This window comes from Hyaena hyaena, unplaced genomic scaffold (genome assembly GCF_003009895.1).
Source record: "Hyaena hyaena isolate Hyena2069 unplaced genomic scaffold, ASM300989v1 scaffold_13, whole genome shotgun sequence".
In the NCBI taxonomy this organism is placed as follows: Eukaryota; Metazoa; Chordata; class Mammalia; order Carnivora; family Hyaenidae; genus Hyaena; species Hyaena hyaena.
Genome location: NW_024080645.1, coordinates 3,034,771 through 3,052,141, shown reverse-complemented (window position 1 = coordinate 3,052,141; position 17,371 = coordinate 3,034,771). Strand labels below are relative to the sequence as shown.

Genomic DNA, 17,371 nt, shown 5'->3' with positions numbered 1-17,371 from the left:
CTCTTTCTCAAAATAAATCAACTTAAAAAAGTAAAATTTCATATCAAAACAAAACAAAACCAGACTTGCCTCATTCCATTTCCCTCCTGGACCGCAGGGCTGTAAATTCCACCCTAACCCTAAATGTGACTTTCAGTAGGTCTTCTGGGGATCCTATATATTCTCCTTTGTGTACCCATTCACACAAAAGTTTGGTTGCTGGTCCCCACCTTCTGTAACAATAGAGCCTGATTGTCTCTGGGTGGCTAGCCCTTCAAAACAGCTAAATTCTAGGTATTTCTCTCGGAGGAAGGAGAACTCATGGAGTATCTCCTTCTCAGGAGAAGACTTTCTGGCATTCTTCTTGTTTTTTTAACGTTTATTTACTTAGAGAGGGCTCATGTGTGTGTGTGTGGGGGGGTGTGCAAGAGAGCGGGGGTGGGGATGTTGGAGGGAGAGAGAAAGAATCCCAAGTGGGCTCTGCCCAGCTCACGGCTCAATTCCACAAACCCACAAGATTGTTACCTGAGCAGAAACTAAGAGTCAGACGCTCAGCCAGCTGAGCCACCCAGGCGCCCGTCTGGTCTTCTTTTTGTAGAGCAGTGAAAAAGCCCATGAGTTACATCCCCAGCACAGCATCTATGACATAGGAATACATGGTGCATTTGTTTTTTATATGGTTATAAACGTAACATATATAGATCCATGTCCATTTCTCATGTAATGTATCTTGAACGTCACCCCATGTCTTTATAAATTCTTCATAAACATGATTATTTTTAAGATTTTAAGTAATTTCCATACCCAGAGTGGGGCTCTAACCCACAAGTTGTAGAAAACCAGTATTAACGTTGGGGCGCCTGGGTGGCTCAGTCGATTGAGTGTCTGATTTCAACTCAAGTCATGATCTCACAGTTTGTGTGTTCAAGCCCCACATCGGGCTCTGTGTTGACAGCTCAGAGCCTGGAGCTGCTTCGGATTCTGTGTCTCCTTCTCTCTCTGCCCCTCCCCTGCTCTCTCTCTCTCTCTCAAAAAATAAACATTTAAAAAACCTCCAATATTTAAGGTGAGGGTTAATAATACGTTATGGCCTGGATTCATTTTGGAAATAGTTTCTTCTCAAAATCAAATTGAGTTTACTTAAAAGATTTAGGACCAGGACACCTGGGGTGGCTCAGTAGGTTGACCCATCTGATTCTTGATTTCGGCTCAGATCATGATCTCATGGTTTGTGGCTTCAAGCTCCACACTGGGCTCTGAGCTGAGAGCACAGAGCCTGCTTGGAATTCTCTCTCTCCCTCCCTTTCTGCTCTTCCTTACTGAGGCTCTCCCTCTCTCTCTCAAAATAAATAAACTTTAAAACAATTAAAAATAAATAAATAGAAGAGTTAGGACGAGAGCAACAGTTTAATTTTGAATCATCAGGAAAAGCTAGAATTATTTCTTGTGCTTAGAAAACATAAAGAAATACATCCACATACATTTTCAGATTTCCAATAAAAGAAGGTGGAGTCCATATACTGTTGTCTTTCTGGGCATTTGTTTTTTTTGTTTTGTTTTTGTTTTTGTTACCTCAGCTTCTTCTCAAAGCATTAAAACTTGGGGAGCCAGTGAGCTTCCAGGGAGTTCCTGGAGGACAAACACTATTTTCATTCCTTTCTGGTAAGAAGTTCCCAGTTGATTCAAAGCATTTGTGAAATTAAGCAGTTTCCCTGGTGATGTGAAAGTTTTTATAGGTACGTAAGGGAATCGGGCTAGCCTCAAGGAGGAACAGGAGTGAGCAGAATCTCGCGCAGGCTGGGCAGCCCAGGGCACCAAGGCCCCACATTTCTGTCCCTCCTTCATCTGACCCACCTCCTTCCCACTCCCCAGGCCAGTCAGATGGCGGGACCCCAGACATGCTGGAAGGGAGAAAGGCGGATGGCACTGTGGGGACTGTGCTGCCTGAACAGGACCCTTCGGCTGGGCAGGGTCGGGCCCACTTCTATCCGCCCGAAAGTTGCCGAAGTAGACAGCAGGGAATTCCCCTCCTTGGGGAACAACACAATGGGGGAACTGGGAAGCTGCAGAACAGGAACTCTAGAACCTTAGCAAGAACATGGTTGAAGAGCTAACTGTGGGGTCCAGACTGAGTGGACGGTAAGAGGAATAGGGAGCAAAAGAGGCAGCAGTGAGGTTAGAGACCAGTCACTGTTGCTATAAAGGAAAGGAAGAGAGGGAATAAGGAGAACAGAGTAGAAGCCCTGAAGCGGAAGCAGGTTCCTGATATGGCCATGCCTTGGAGGTTGAGTAGATGGAGATATAAGTCATGGGAGTAGAGGAGGTAAAGGGACCATGCGCACAGGTGGGGGAAATGTAAACAACTGAGGATGAGGGCAAGATGCTGGTCCAAAGCCAAAATGTGACTGCACAGTGGCCTGGAGTAGAGGTTCTCAGCTAAGGCATGAGACCAATGGGTGGTTGTGGTCATTTGTGAGGAATGTTGGAGCACTACAGGCAGCACCAGGAACTGGGCCTCAGCTCACATGCACCTCCAATCAGGGCAGCAGCAAGCTCGCGTCTAGGTGGGAGTGCTGTTCGTGGAGCCTGTGGGGAAATAGGTTCAAGAATTTCTTATACTTACATAAATGGGTTAAGAAAGTTTAGGGCAGAAAGCCGCCACCACAGGGCAAAAGTATCCAAGGTTAGCTGGCGAGATGTTGTAATGGGACCACAAGTAACTTGTTATGTCACCTGCAGGAAATTGCTTTTCATCTGGCGCCAATATCCTTGGATCACAAACACCACTTGCCCTCCCAGATCCTTCTTACACAAGAATTCTTAACAGTTACAGTCTGCTTGTTTTCTCCATGTTCACCGCATGTGTAAGATGTTGAGAGCTGAATACATACGGAGATGAAACCCCTGTTCGGGGCTCTTGTCTCCTCCTGGATATTAGCCTCTCTCGTATTCAATTCTGTGTCTGCTCTCTTGATGGATAAGAGAGAACTCCAGACTCCTATATGGTCTGCAACAGAGCCAAGATTGGTAGGTGACGATAGGGTCACCATGTCCTGTTGATATGCAAACTGGTTTTGTGGGGGGGGGGAGTCCATAAATAATTATTTTATTTTCCTCGCCTGAGTTTAGAATTAACTGAGAGATGGATTCAGATGGAATTCATTCAAATAGAGTATTCACTCATTCAATAAATATTGAAGTATTATATATATGGCCAGAATGTGCTAATGGTTAGAAGTGAATAGAACAGCAAACTTCCTCCACTCCTTCGGCTTACATTCAGGTTGAAAGAGGTGGGCAAGATATTTTAAAAAACAAAGAAAGCATATGCTACTTTAGAATAAACTAAAGCAGAGAAGAGAAAGAGAGAATGCTGGAGGTGTCATTGCAAACACGATGGTCAAGAAAAGCCTGGTTGGTGAGATGAGAAGCGAGAAAAGATCAGAGAAAGATGAGCCTGCCTTATTGAGGAGGCAGAACTGTCTGGCCTATTTGTGGACTTGAAGCTAATCATAGGGGTTCTGTTTTCATTTCCAGGGAATGGTTTAAAGGGTGAACAGTGACCCAATTCTGACCTATGAGATGAGAAAGGTGATGTGCCCCGGGGTCTCCTAGGAATAGTTGCCATGTTCAGAAGAGATGGTCTCATTCCCTCTATGGACTTTTCTATAGCCAGTGTGACATCTCAAATGCTTGCAGCCATGTTGAGGCAAGAGAAATGCCAGCCTGGGATGGCACGATGGAAAGAAGGAATCTAGGTCTTTGACATTGGTAAGCCACCAACGGTGCCAGACCTGGAGCTTCCCTAAGTCCGGCGCAAGATCATGTCAGTCTTGTGTGGCTCAATGAATAGGTAGGGTTTTTTAAAAATTATTATTCAGTGTTTTTAAACTACACTACATAGAACAGTTCACCCATTTCTTCCCCACGTCCAACCCTCACCTCTTTCTTTTTTTAATGCTTGTTTGTTTGTTTTTTCTGAGAGAGAGAGAGAGACAGCATGAGCAGGGGAGGGTCAGAGAGAGAGGGAGACAGAATCCGAAGCCGGCTCCAGGCTCTGAGCTGTCAGTACAGAGCCCGACACGGGGCTCGAACCCACGAACCATGAGATCATGACCTGAGCCGAAGTCGGATGCTCAACCGACTGAGCCACCCAGACACCCCAACCCTCATCTCTTGCAACCACCAAGAAGTATCTATGAGGTATCTATGAGCTTGGTTTTTAATTTTTTTTTAAGATCCCACATTAAGGGAGATCACAGTATTTCTGTATCTGACTTATTTCAGTTAGCATAATGCTTTCGAGGCCCATCCATGTTGTTGCAAATCGCAAGATTCCATTCTTTTTTAAATGCTGAGTAATATCCCAGCCTCTGAGTGTGTGTGTGTGTGTGTGTGTGTGTACAGTTTCTTTATCCATTCATCCATCAGTGGATGCTTAAGTTGTTTCCATATCTTGGCTATTATAAATAATACTGCAGGGAACATGAGGGTGCCATCTATCTTTTCAGATTTGTGTTTTTGTTTTATTTGGATACAAGCACAGAAGTGGAATTTGGAATTGCTGGATCATATGGTAGTTCTATTTTTTTTTTAAGTTGATTTATTTATTTTGAGAAAGGAGAGAGAGAGCAGTAGGAGGGCAGAGAGAAGGGGAGAGGAAAGAGAATCCCAAGCAGGGTCCGTACTGTCAGTGTGTAGACCCACTCTGGGCTCAAACCCACAAACCGTGAGATCTTGACCTGAGCCAAAACCAAGAGTCAGATGCTTAACTGACAGAACCACCCAGGCGCCCCTATGGCAGTTCTATTTTTAATTTTTTGAGGAAACTCCAAACTGTTTTCCATAGTGGCTGCAGCAATTTACATTCTCATTCACAGTGGACAAATGTTCCCTTTTCTCCACATCCTGGCCAACACTTGTTATCTCTTATCTTTTCGATTATAGCCATTCTGACAGGTGGGAGATGATCTCTCATTGTGGTTTTGACTTGCACTTCCTTGATGATTAATGATGTTGACATCTTTTCATGTACCTGTTAGCCATCTCTATGTTTTCTTTTGGGGTGCCTGGGTGGCTCAGTAGGTTAAGCATCCAACTTCAACTCAGGTTATGATCTCGCAGTTTGTGAGTTCAAGCCCCACATTGGGCTCTGTGCTGACAGATGAGAGCCTAGAGCCTACTTTGGATTCTGTATCTCCCTCTCTCTCTGCCCCTCTCCCACTTGTACTCTATCTCTTTCTCAAAAATAAACATTAAAAATTTTTAAAAGTTAGAAAAATGTCTGTTTGGGGTGCCTGGGTGGCTCCTTCAGTTGGGCATCCAACTCTTAGTTTCAGCTCAAGTCATGATCTTACAGTTTGTGAGTTCGAGCCCTGCATTGGGCTCCACACTGACAGCGCAGAGGCTGCTTGGGATTCTCTCTCTCCCTCTCTCTGCACCTTCCCTGCTCATACTCTCTCTCAAAAAAAAAATTTAAAAAAAAGAAATAAGACATGTCTATTCAGATCATCTGCTCATTTATAAATCAGTTTGTTTTTTTGCTACTGAGCCTGAGTTATTTATATATTTTAGATATTAGCACCTTATCAGATATATAATTTGCACTTACTTTCTCCCATTCACTAGGCTGTCCTTTTGTTGATGGTTTCCTTTGCTGTGCAGGCGCTTTTTAGTTTGATGGAGTCCCACTTACTTATTTTTGCTTTTGTTGCTTTTGCCTTTGGCGTCAGATCCAAAAAACCATTGCTAAGACCTGTGTCAGGGAGTTTATGGCCCATGTGTTCTTTGAGAATTTTCACGCTTCTAGGTTGTACAGTCAAATCTTTAATCCATTTTGAGTTAGTGTGTGGGTGGGTGTAAGACAGGGGTCCCGTTTCATTCTTTTGCATGTTGCCGTCCAATGTCCACAGCGTCACTTATTGATGAAACTGGTTTTTTTTTCTCCTTGGTCATAAACGAATTGCCTATATATGTGTTGGTTTATTTCTGGACTCTGTTCTGTTTCATTGATCTATGTGTCTGTTTTTATGCCAGTACCATACTGTTTTCATTACTACTGCTTCAAAATCAAGTTTGAATTCAGGGAGCGTGACGCCACCATTCAGAGGGGGGCTTTAGTGGTTCCATTCAAATGTTAGAATTGTTTGTTCTATTTCTGTGAAAAATGCCATTGGAATTTTGCCAGGGATGGCATGGAGTCTATAGATTGCCCTGGGTAGTGTGAACATTTTAACAATATTACTTCTAGCACATGGGCATGGAGCACCTTTCCAGTTGTGTGCGTTTTCTTCAGTTTCTTTCATCAATGTCTTATAATTTTTGGACTACAGGTGTCTCACCTCCTCGGTTAAATTTATTCCTAAGTATTTTATTCTTTTTGGTGCAATTGTAAACAAAATTATTTTCTTAATTTCTCTGTCCCTGATGAGTGTAAAGAAACACAACAGATATTTGTATATCGATTTTGTACTCTGCAACTTTACTCAATTTATTAGTTCTCACAGTTTTTTGATGGAGTCTTTAGGGTTTCTTAATGTTTTTAAAAGTGTTCTGATGTTTATTTGTTTTTGAGAGACAGAGAGAGATAGTGCGTGAGCAGGAGAGGGGCAGAGAGAAAGAGAGGGAGACACATAATCTGAAACAGGCTCCAGGCTCTGAGCTGTCATTACAGAGCCCAACATGGGGCTCAAACCCATGAACTGTGAGATCATGACCTGAGCCGAAGCCGGACACTTAACTGACTGAGCCCCCCAGACACCCCTAGAGTTTTCTATATATAATATCACGTCATCTTCACATAGTGACAGTTGTACTTCTTTCTCTCCAATTTGGATGCCTTTTTTTTCCCTTTCTCTTGCCCCATTGCCATGGCTAGGACTTCCAATACGACATTGAATAGAAGTGGTGAGGGTTGGGGCACCTGGGTGGCTCAGTTGGTTAACTGTCTGACTCTTGATTTCAGCTCATGTCATGATCTCACAGTTCATGAGATTAAGCCCCGTGTTGATTCTCTCTTGCTGTCTGCCCCTCCCCTGCTTTCACACACACACACACACACACACACACACACACACATGCATGCACACTTTCTCTCAAAATAAATACATAAACTTAAAAAAAAAAAAAAAAGAAGTGTGAGAGTGGGCATTCTTGATTCTTGTCTTGTTCCTGATCTTAGAGGAAGAGCTCTCAGTTTTCCACCATGGAGTATGATATTGACGTGGGTTTGTCATATGTGGCCTTTATTACATTGAGGTACGTTTCCTCTATATCAGCTTTGTTGAGTTTTTATCATAACTGGATGTTGAATTTTGTCAAATGCTTTTTCTACATTTGTTGAGATGATCATATGATTTTTATCCTTAATTTTGAATCCTATTAACCTATTTACAGATGTTGAAACATCTCTGGATCCCTGGAATAAATCCCATTTGATCATGGCATATGATCCTTTTAATTGTTAAATTCAATTTGCTAATATTTTGCTGAGGATTTTTGCATCTATGTTCATCATGGATATTTGCCTGTAATTTCCTTTTTTTTTTTTTTTTTTTTTTTTTGGTAACATTCTTGTCTGGTTTTGCTAACAGGGTAATGCTGGCATTGTAAAATATGTTTGGAAGATTCCCCCTCTTCTATTTTTTAGAAGAGTTTGCGAAGGAATGGTATTAATTAGTCTTTGAATGTTTGGTAGAATTCATTGTGAAGCTCTCTGGTCCTGGTGTGTATTTATAATAATGTCTGTAATGGCAGGAAATTATATGAGAATCTGGCTATTCTATTTTTCAATGAAAACCTTATGAACTAGTCACTAAACATATGAAAAGATATATAATTCCACTAATAATACAAATATACACATTAAAACAATATATCATTATACGACAGTCATATTGGCCAAAATGAAAATTGGTAATACCCAGTTTGATGAAGATGGAGAGAAACATGCACTTTCATAAACTGTTGGTAGAAGCGGAAGTTGAAGGAGCCTTTTGGAATGTGATTTAGCAGAATTTATTATTATTTTAAATGGGTGCACTCTTTGAATTAGCTTTGTACTTCTGGATACCCATCCAGAGAAAATTCATGCATATGCATATACCCACCGACATGTACCCACCGGATATAATATTAAAAGATGGAATCAACCGGGGGCGCCTTGGTGGCTCAGTCGGTTAAGTGTCTGACTTCGGCTCAATCCCGATCTCATGGTTTGTGGGTTCAAGCCCTGCATCGGGCTCTGTGCTGACAGCTCAGAGCCTGGAGCCTGCTTCGGATTCTGTGTCTCCTTTCTCTGGCCCTCCCCGCTCACATGCTGTCTCTCTCTCTCTCTTTCTCTCTCTCAAAAATAAATAAACATTTTTTAAAAAGTCAACGTAAATTGATAAATAATGGAGTGGCTAAATAGTACACTTGACTCTCATTATTTACAGTTGTGACATTCTGTAAAGTACCGTGAACATTGAATTAGCAAATACAGAACCAATGCTTAGAGGAAATACAGGTTAGGTTCTTGGGATCCTCTGCTCACATTTTCTTTTTTTTTTTTTTTCTTATTTTTAGATTTTTTAAAAGATTTTATTTTTAAGTAATCTCTACACCTAACATGGGGTTCGAACTCACAACCTCAAGATCAGAAGGTGCATGCTCCACCGACTGAAACAGCCAGGTACCCCAAGTATGCTTCTGTTTAAAGGCATTTTACTTAATATACATTTCTTGCAGATAATTAATTGCATGGTCTTTCAGTGATTTAAAGCCAGGGGCTTTGGAGGCTCTTTGCCTTAAGCAGGTTTGTTTGCCAACATCCTTGTAAAACAAGTCCGTCTAACCAGTGTTTCAAACCTTCTCTTCCACGTAACCCTTTTCCTGTATGACACTTAGCAGGTATTCTTTAAAATTCTTCTTCAGGGGCGCCTGGGTGGCTCAGTCGGTTAAGCGTCTGACTTCAGCTCAGGTCATGATCTCACGGTTCGTGGGTTCAAGCTCTGCGTCGCGCTCTGCTGACAGCTCAGAGCCTGGAGCCTGTTTCAGATCCTGTGTCTCCCTCTGTCTCTGACCCTCCCCTGCTCACACTGTCTCTCTCTCCCTCTCTCTCTCTCTCTCTCTCAGAAATAAATAAAACATTTGAAAATTTTTTAAAAAATAAAATGCTTCTTCAACACACCTGCCTTGACTGCAAATTTAACATTTTTAATGCTGTTCTGCCTTTTGATATGTCTGAGCCAGTCAGCACTAGAGGAAGAGATTTAACATTTTCCTCTAAGCCTCACAAGGATATTGTCAATGATACTGTTGCATTGGCTGCCATCTCGTGAATCCACAAATGTAGCCACTTTTCTCCCTCTTCCGTAGCTTCCTCGTGCACTGTAAGTAGTTATCAGGAGCAGTGTCCTGTGTAGACCGGCTAATTTCCTCCTCCCTTCTCTCGGTGTACGATGTTATTGATTCATTCACACAAAACTCACAGCCAGCGGACACTGAATTGAGCCTGAATGAAGCTTATCTGGCACATGTATTTCCTCCGTAAGACACATCAAAGCCTTCTTCTTTTTTTCAGTTTTGTTGAGAAATAATTGTCACACATACACTGCGTAAGTGTAAGGTGCACACAGGATGGATTGATTTACTTTGTTGTAAAATGATTATTGCTGGGCGCCTGGGTGGCTCAGTCGGTTAAGCATCCAACTTCAGCTCAAGTCATGATCTCACGGTTCGAGCCCTGCATCGGGCTCTGTGCTGACAGCCAGCTCAGAGCCTGGAGCCTGTCTTCAGATTCTGTATCTCCCTTTCTCTCTGACCCTCCCCTGCTCATGCTGTCTCTCTCTCTCTCTCTCTCAAAAATAATAAAAAATAACAAATAAATAAAATGATTATTGCAATAAGTTCAGCTCACATACAGCTGTCTCGATCCTGGGAATGCTAGATAGCACTAGAACACTACTGTTTTTCATCTAAAAAGTGAAATCTACAACAAAAGCATAGAAAGACAGGGGCGCCTGGGTGGCTTAGTCGGTTAAGTGTCTGACTTGATTTCAGCTTGTGTCATGAGTCCCGCGTTGGGCTCTGCACTGGGCATGGAGCCTGCTTAAGTCCCGCCCCCCCCCCAAAAAAAAAGAAAACAAGGGCGTAAAAACACAAAAATCATGGCATTAAAAAGACTGCCAAATTGGGCACTGGTTTGAGATATGAAAGCTGAAATGAGAAAGTGGGGCCTCACCTTGTTCAACCTCAGCAGGGGACATGCACATCAAGTGACTAATATTGTTCAGTGCTCTGCCCATGTCTCCAAGTGACCCAGGGAGCGCTGGGACTATTAACTTGGAGATTACAGATAAATTTTAGAGAGCAGGCAAATTTGCAAATAGAGAATCCACAAATAATGAGTACAGACCATCCCTATAAAAAGGAATAAGGCAGATCGGTATGTACTTGCAGAAGGATGCCCATGCTAGGTTTTCAAGGGAAAAAAGAGAGCCACAGAACACTGTGTACAAAGGTTGAAAAAGCACGTCCTTACGAGGACCAGAGAGGCGACATAGAAAAAGGTCGAGGCAGGCCAGTGGGAGACATCTGGGAAGAGAGGAGGCTGGGAAGAGGCGGGCTCCTCCCGTCTGCAGGGGGAGCCCACCGCTCAGTGCTGCTGCCTCACTTCCAGGCGGAAGTGCAGGCCAGTGTTTTCAAGATTTTCATGAAATAGCCCAATTTAAAATGTTGCCAACTAATTCAAAGTTTAAAAAAAAAAAGGCTCTGTAGGTCAAGCAAAACCGGTCATAAGCCTACAGCCTGCCAGATTGTGGCCCCCAGTGTGGTGGTGTTTATGAGAAGAAAACACATACGAGTAGAAATGTAGGAGAAAGATCTGGAAGGAGACACCTCCACCAGAACTTTCAAGATGGCTTCCTTGGGGCAGAGTAAAAAAATAAGATTGTTGAAGACAAACGTAGGTTTTCATCTTTGCTGTATTATTTGAGACCTTGACCATGAAAATATTATTAGTTACCTACTTTACATGTTTATTTATTTTTGAGAGAGAGTGTGCATGCACACACACGGGGGAGGGACAGCGAGAGAGGGGACAGAGTATCCGAAGTGGACTCTGCACTGACCTCAGAGAGCCCGATGTGAGATTACCTACCTACTTTATTATTATTTTTTTTTTTTACAAATAGTTTATTGTCAAGTTGGTTTCCATATAACACCCAGTGCTCATCCCCACAAGTGCCCTCTCCGTGCCCATCCCCCCTCCCCCCCCACACCCATCAGTCCTCAGTTTGTTCTCAGTATTCAAGAGTCTCTCATGGTTTGCCTCCCTCCCTCTCCCCCACCATTTTCCCCTTTCTTCTCCCCCATGGTCCTCCATTAAGTTCCTCCTAATCCTCCTATACGTGCACACATGGTATCTGTCCTTCTCTGCCTGACTTATTTCGCTCAGCATAACACCCTCAAGGTCCATCCATGTTGCTACACATGGCCAGATTTCATCCTTTCTCATTGCCATGTAGTAGTCCATGGTATAGATAAACCACATCTTCTTGATCCATTCGTCTGTTGATGGACACTTAGGCTCTTTCCACGATTTGGCTATTGTTGAGAGTGCTGCTATGAACATTGGGGTACGTGTGTCCCATGCATCAGCACTCCTGTATCCCTTGGGTAAATTCCTAGCAGTGCAATTGCTGGGTCCTAGGGGAGTTCTGTTGTTAGCTTCCTGAGGAACCTCCACACTGTTTTCCAGAGGGGCTGCACCCGTTTACATTCCCACCAGCAGTGTGGGAGGGTGCCCATTTCTCCACATCCTCGCCACATCTCGTGTTCTCTGATTTGCTCATTTTAGCCACTCTGACTGGCGTGAGGTGGTATCTCAGTGTGGTTTTGATTTGTATTTCCCTGAGGAGGAGGGATGCTGAGCATCGTTTCATGTGTCTGTTGGCCATCTGGATGTCCTCTTGGAGAAGTGTCTGTTCATGTCTTCTGCCCATTTCTTTACTGGGTTGTTTGTTTCTCGGGTGTGGAGTTTGGTGAGTTCCTTGTAGATTCTGGATATCAACCATTTATCTGATATGTCATTTGCAACTATCTTTTCCCATTCTGTTGGTTACCTATTAGTTTTGTGGGTTGTTTCCTTTGCCGTGCAGAAGCTTTTAATCTTGATGAGGTCCCAATCGTTCATTTTTGCTCTTGCTTCCCTTGCTTTGGGGGATGTGTCAAGTAAGAGGTTGCTGCGACCTACCTACTTTAAATTTTTTTTTTAATGTTTTATTTATTTTTGAGAGAGGGATAGAGACAGCGTGAGCAGGAGAAGGTCAGAGAGAGAGGGAGACACAGAGTCTGAAGCAGGTTCCAGGCTCTGAGCCAGCTGTCAGCAGAGAGCCTGATGCGGGGCTTGAACCCACGAACTGTGAGATCATGACCTGAGCCGAAGTCGGACGCTTAATTGACTGAGCCACCCAGGCGCCCCTACCTACCTACTTTAAAAGGAAGACAAGAGCCCTGTGAATTGAAGGACCAAAGAAATTGTCCTTTGGCCCCTACATTAGCTAATATCAGCGTTCTCTGCCTTGGGTGGCCAGGCCTCAGGAAGCAAAGATTGTATATATACACAGTATACATACATACATGCACACGTGTGTGTGTGTGTGTGTATATACACATACATATTTTTCAAGATTTTATTTTTAAAAATTTTTTAATGTTTATTTACTTTTGAGAGAGAGACAGAGACATGAACAGGGGAGGGGCAGAGAGAGAGACACACAGAATCTGAAGCAGGCTCCGGGCTGGGAGCTGTCAGCACAGAGCCCGACACAGAGCTTGAACTCACTGGCTGTGAGCTCATGACCTGAGCTGAAGTCAGACACTTAACCCACTGAGCCACCCAGGCGCCCTTTAAGATTGTATTTTTAATCTCTACACCTAATGTGGGGCTCGAACCTACAACCCCAAGATGAGTTGCATGCTGGGTGCCTCAGCAAAGATTACATTTTTAATCAGCGTTGTTTTCATCATTTAGGGAATGTTTGTTTTCAAGGAACAGAAACCCACGTAGACTAGCTGCAGACCCAAAGGGAGATCTGATGGGAAGGTACAGAGCACCTGGTAATGTCCAGGAGCAGCCATGAAACCAAGCCCACAGGGGACTGTGACCAAAATCGAGAAGCCATGTGGTCCCACCCCGGAGCCCGCACCCTTGACCTCCCGCATCTGCTGTCTGACATTGGATTCATTCTTCTGCTTGGCAAGCCAGCCTCCTCAGCTCACTGCACGGGTCCCCAGGGGCACCTCAGCCCAGGGTTACCGAGCCCTCATGGGGCCTGCAGCCTCAAGTAGGGAGTCTCCAGAGTGTCAGGGCCACACTCCTAGGAGAGAGAATCTGCGACCACTGGGTTTTTGACCTGGATCAAAACTCCTCTCACACTGCAACCATCCGTGCAGGGAAGAGTGGAGACCGGCAGTGCATACTGGCCCCAGGGACCCACTCCAGCATGGAGAGACCTCAGAAGGTGTCCCAGGGCAACTACAAATTCCTGGTTTATAGGTACTTGTCCATGCTGGATCGGATAGACTATGTGAGTTCCTCAGGAAGGTAGCAGAGAAAAGTGGCCAAGATCTGGGATTTCCTTAGGGTGACCGGCCATCCTGCCTTGTCCCAGCCTGAGGGAGCTTCCCGGCTGCGGGCTTTCCGTCTGAAAACCAGGACACTTTTTAAGCATTTCTCAGGATGAGGGACATTTACTGCTAAAACCAGGAAAGTCCCAGGCGAATCGGGATGAGTTGGTCCCCCCAGATTTTGGGATTAGATCCAGTGTTGAGTCCTGTCTTGGCTCCCATAGCTGTGTGTGACCCTGGGCAAGTCATTCCACCTCCTCTACTTTGGTTTCCTCTTTGCAAAATAAGGATGCTAACAGTTGCCACCTTGCAGAATAAGAGAAACACCTGGAGAGTGCTCAAAAAAGGTTTAGGTGCAGGCACCTGGGAGGCTCAGTCGGTTAAGCGTCCGACTTCCACTCAGGTCACAATCTCACGGTTTGTGAGTTCAAGCCCTCGTCGGACTCTGTGCTGACAGTTCAGAGCCTGGAGCCTGCTTCGGATTCTGTGTCTCCCTCTCTCTCTGCCCCTCCCCTGCTCATGTGCACACACACTCTCTCTCTCTCTCTCTCAAAAATAAACATTACAAAAAAAAATTTTTTTTAAAGTTTAGGCGGTTGAACACACTGTTAAAAATGGAAGTAAATAAATAAGTCTCACTTCCCCCTCTGTCCCTCAGGCCACAGGAATCGTTGCCTTCTTCAGAAGTAACCAATCTTTAGCAGTTTCTTGTGTATTCATAGAGGAAATCTATGAATGATAGAAATGTGTTTACATAATATATATATTTTTACATTTGTTTATTTATTTTAAGGGGCGGAGAGAGGGAGAGAGAGAAAATCCCAAGCAGGCTCTGTGCTGTCAGCTCAGAGCCCGATGTAAGGCTCAATCCCATGAACTGTGAGATCATGACCTGAGCTGAAATCAAGAGTCGGACTCTTAGTCCTGAGCCACCCAGGTGCCTTTGTATATGGATCTTTTTAATTCCAATGTTGGTAGACTTCATATCTTACTTTGTTGTTGGCTTTTTTCCCTCATGTAATACTGCATCTTAGAAGGCAGTCCACATCAGAACATTTAGATTTTCCTCATTATTTTTAATGGCTACATAGTATTTCACAGCCTGGGTATGTCCTAATTCATTTAGCCTGTCTCATATTGTCTGACATTATGGATGCTTCCAGTGTTTGGTTACTATAGGCATTGTAACCAGCAGTATGATATTATCTTTATACACATCTTTGTACACTTTGTGCACTCTGTGCACATACGGAACTGTGTCTGTAGGATTAATTCCTAGAAGTGGAAATGCTGGGTTGAAGGAGCTGTTGTTACCATTAGTATCAGTCTCTAAGAAGTCAGATATTGAACCCACTCTTCCCATCTATATTTATTTTTTAAGAGAGAGACAAAGCATGAATGGGGGAGGGGCAGAGACACAGGTAGACACAGAATCCGAAGCAGGCTCCAGGCTCCAAGCTGTCAGCACAGAGCCTGACACAGAGCTTGAACTCACAAGCCGTGAGATCACGACCTGAGCTGAAGTCAGACGCTTAACCGACTGAGCCACCCAGGCGCCCCTCCACCCTCCCTTCTAAAGGCAGATGGTAGCTATTCACCTGATCATGGAGATCTATGTCTGGTGTGTTTGGTGGGTAAGAAATCAGTTAAGCCCTCATACTGATAACTCGGGATATTCTAGAACATCTCTGTTACTTCTCTCTTTTCACACCGCCCCTTCTTTCCCCATCCACATCCCCACGTGACTTCATTCTCACAAAGTGCATCGGTGGAGATGACGTCTTAGCCCGGGTTCCTTAGGAAACAGAATCTGAGGCGAGGTTTCTATACCAGACTTTATGGGAGCATCTATTCCCAGGAAAGCAGGAGGGATGGGGAAAGGGGAGGGAAGCAAGTGAAGAGGAAGAGCAGATGTGAGAGCGTGCATCCCTGTGCTGGCCACAGCTTTTGCAAACACAGTTACTTCCTGTGTCACACAGGACGTCTTTGAGAAGCCAGGTAAAACTGCTGCATCATCTCTGAGCTTCGGGGGGGGGGGGGCTGAAGCTGGGGATAACGTCATCTCTAGGCTATGAAAGTCTCTCATTCGTCAACATTTGCCCCTTCAGGATATCAGCCTCTTCTCTCCTATGAATTGAGCAGCCTTCCTCTTCCAGCAGTTATAGCAAATGCTGGAACCCAAAATAGCCTCTGTGGCCAGCGTGAGCCTGCAGGGTGAATCGCCCTACATTGGTGGACTTGGACGTGCCCCATGAGGTCTCTTCCATCCGCAGCAGCAGGGAACCCGCTTGGCAGAGGGTGGAGGCGTGGATGCCGGTGTGAGGCCGGGCACTGTGGGTGACTTGGAGCCCACTCCTCGTGCTCTGGCTGGAAAGCAAGGCCAGTACAGGATTTCAGTGGCACATAAAGTGAGCCTGGGGCACATGGGACGTTGCCGTGTGTCACTGATCCTGAAACGCACATCTTATTGCCTTGTAGTGGCATCAGTAGAAGTCAGGATGCACCTTACAGTCGACATCATGTCAGAGTTTCATCGGCAGTTTTGTTCCCTTCCTTAGCGGTACATAGTGACTTTTTAGATGAAATTTGGTAACTTATTTGGGCTGATGTGTATCAGCACTTCTCTTGATATTCTGAGCTCAGAAACATTCTCACAAAAGAGACACTCCCATCTCCTTAGGAACAACCCATGAAAGGAAGAAGAGCAATGAACAAATTCATAAATCAGGGGCCTCGGATCTCAGTTGTTCATAATAAACATTCACTGTAATTAATATGACCATTTGTGCTTACAGATTTCAGTGCTTGATACTATTTGTCAAAGTCAAGTCCAGGCTGTGCAACAAAAGTTTTTCCATGTGTTCCTGGTGAGTAAAGGCCTTACTGAAGGCAGAACTCCATGCTGAAGATTAATGCCTCGTTCACCTTGACAAAAGCATAATAATGGCAGGATTCTGCTCCTTTAAAAAAAAAAAAACAACTGTGTATGTGTGTGTTTAACCAGTGTGCTTCAGGCTTTTAGTTGTATTAATTATCTAAATTGCGATGCTCTAAAATGTGGTGTTTAGAGCTAAATCCTTTATATTCCTTTTTTTTTAATTCATTTTTTATTTTTTAAAAGAGAGCACAAGTGGGGGAAGGGCGGGGGGAGGGGGGGTCAGAAGATCCAACGCGGGCTCCACGCCGACAGCAGCAAGCCTGATGCAGGGCTGGAACTCACGAACTGTGAGCTCAGGACCTGAGCCGAAGTTGGACACTCAAGCGACTCTGCCACCCAGGTGCCCCTAAATCCTTTACATTCAAGGCGAGGTGCTTGAACTAGCAATATTGGACAACAACCTGGGAACTTGCTAGAAAGGCCGAACCTCAGACCCCATCCTAGCCCTGCCTGCTGAATCAGAATACATATTTAATATACAGGCTCCCACATCAGCTGATGAGTGGATAGACAAATAAGGTCTGTCCACACAATGGAATATTATTCAGCCATAACAAGTAATGAAAATACTGATACGTGGTATGACATAGATAAGCCCTGAAAATATTATGTTAAATGAAACAAGCCAGGGGTACCTGTGGGGCTCAGTGGGTTAAGCATCCGACGAGCTCAGGTCATGATCTCATGGTCTGTGAGTTCGAGCCCCACGTCAGGCTCTGTGCTGACAGCTCAGAGACTGAAGCCTGCTTCAGGTTCTGTGTCTCCCTCTCTGTCTGCCCCTCCCCTGCTTGCACTCTGCCATTCTCTCTTTCAAAAATAAACATTAAAAATATTTTAAATAAT

At 44.2% G+C, this 17,371-nt stretch overlaps 2 protein-coding genes across 2 annotated transcripts in view; both read left to right on the top strand.

Annotated features, from left to right (window-relative positions):
* Nucleotides 1-17,371, top strand: part of ZNF774 (zinc finger protein 774) — a 38,790-nt gene that overhangs the window by 6,838 nt on the left and 14,581 nt on the right. The window lies entirely within an intron of this gene.
* The window catches only part of WDR73 (WD repeat domain 73), a 92,437-nt gene that overhangs the window by 69,579 nt on the left and 5,487 nt on the right, over nucleotides 1-17,371 (top strand). The window contains exon 12 of the mRNA XM_039257292.1: nucleotides 16,386-16,457. The gene's annotated coding sequence lies outside the window, so the exon portion shown is untranslated. The remainder of the gene's footprint in view (nucleotides 1-16,385; nucleotides 16,458-17,371) is intronic.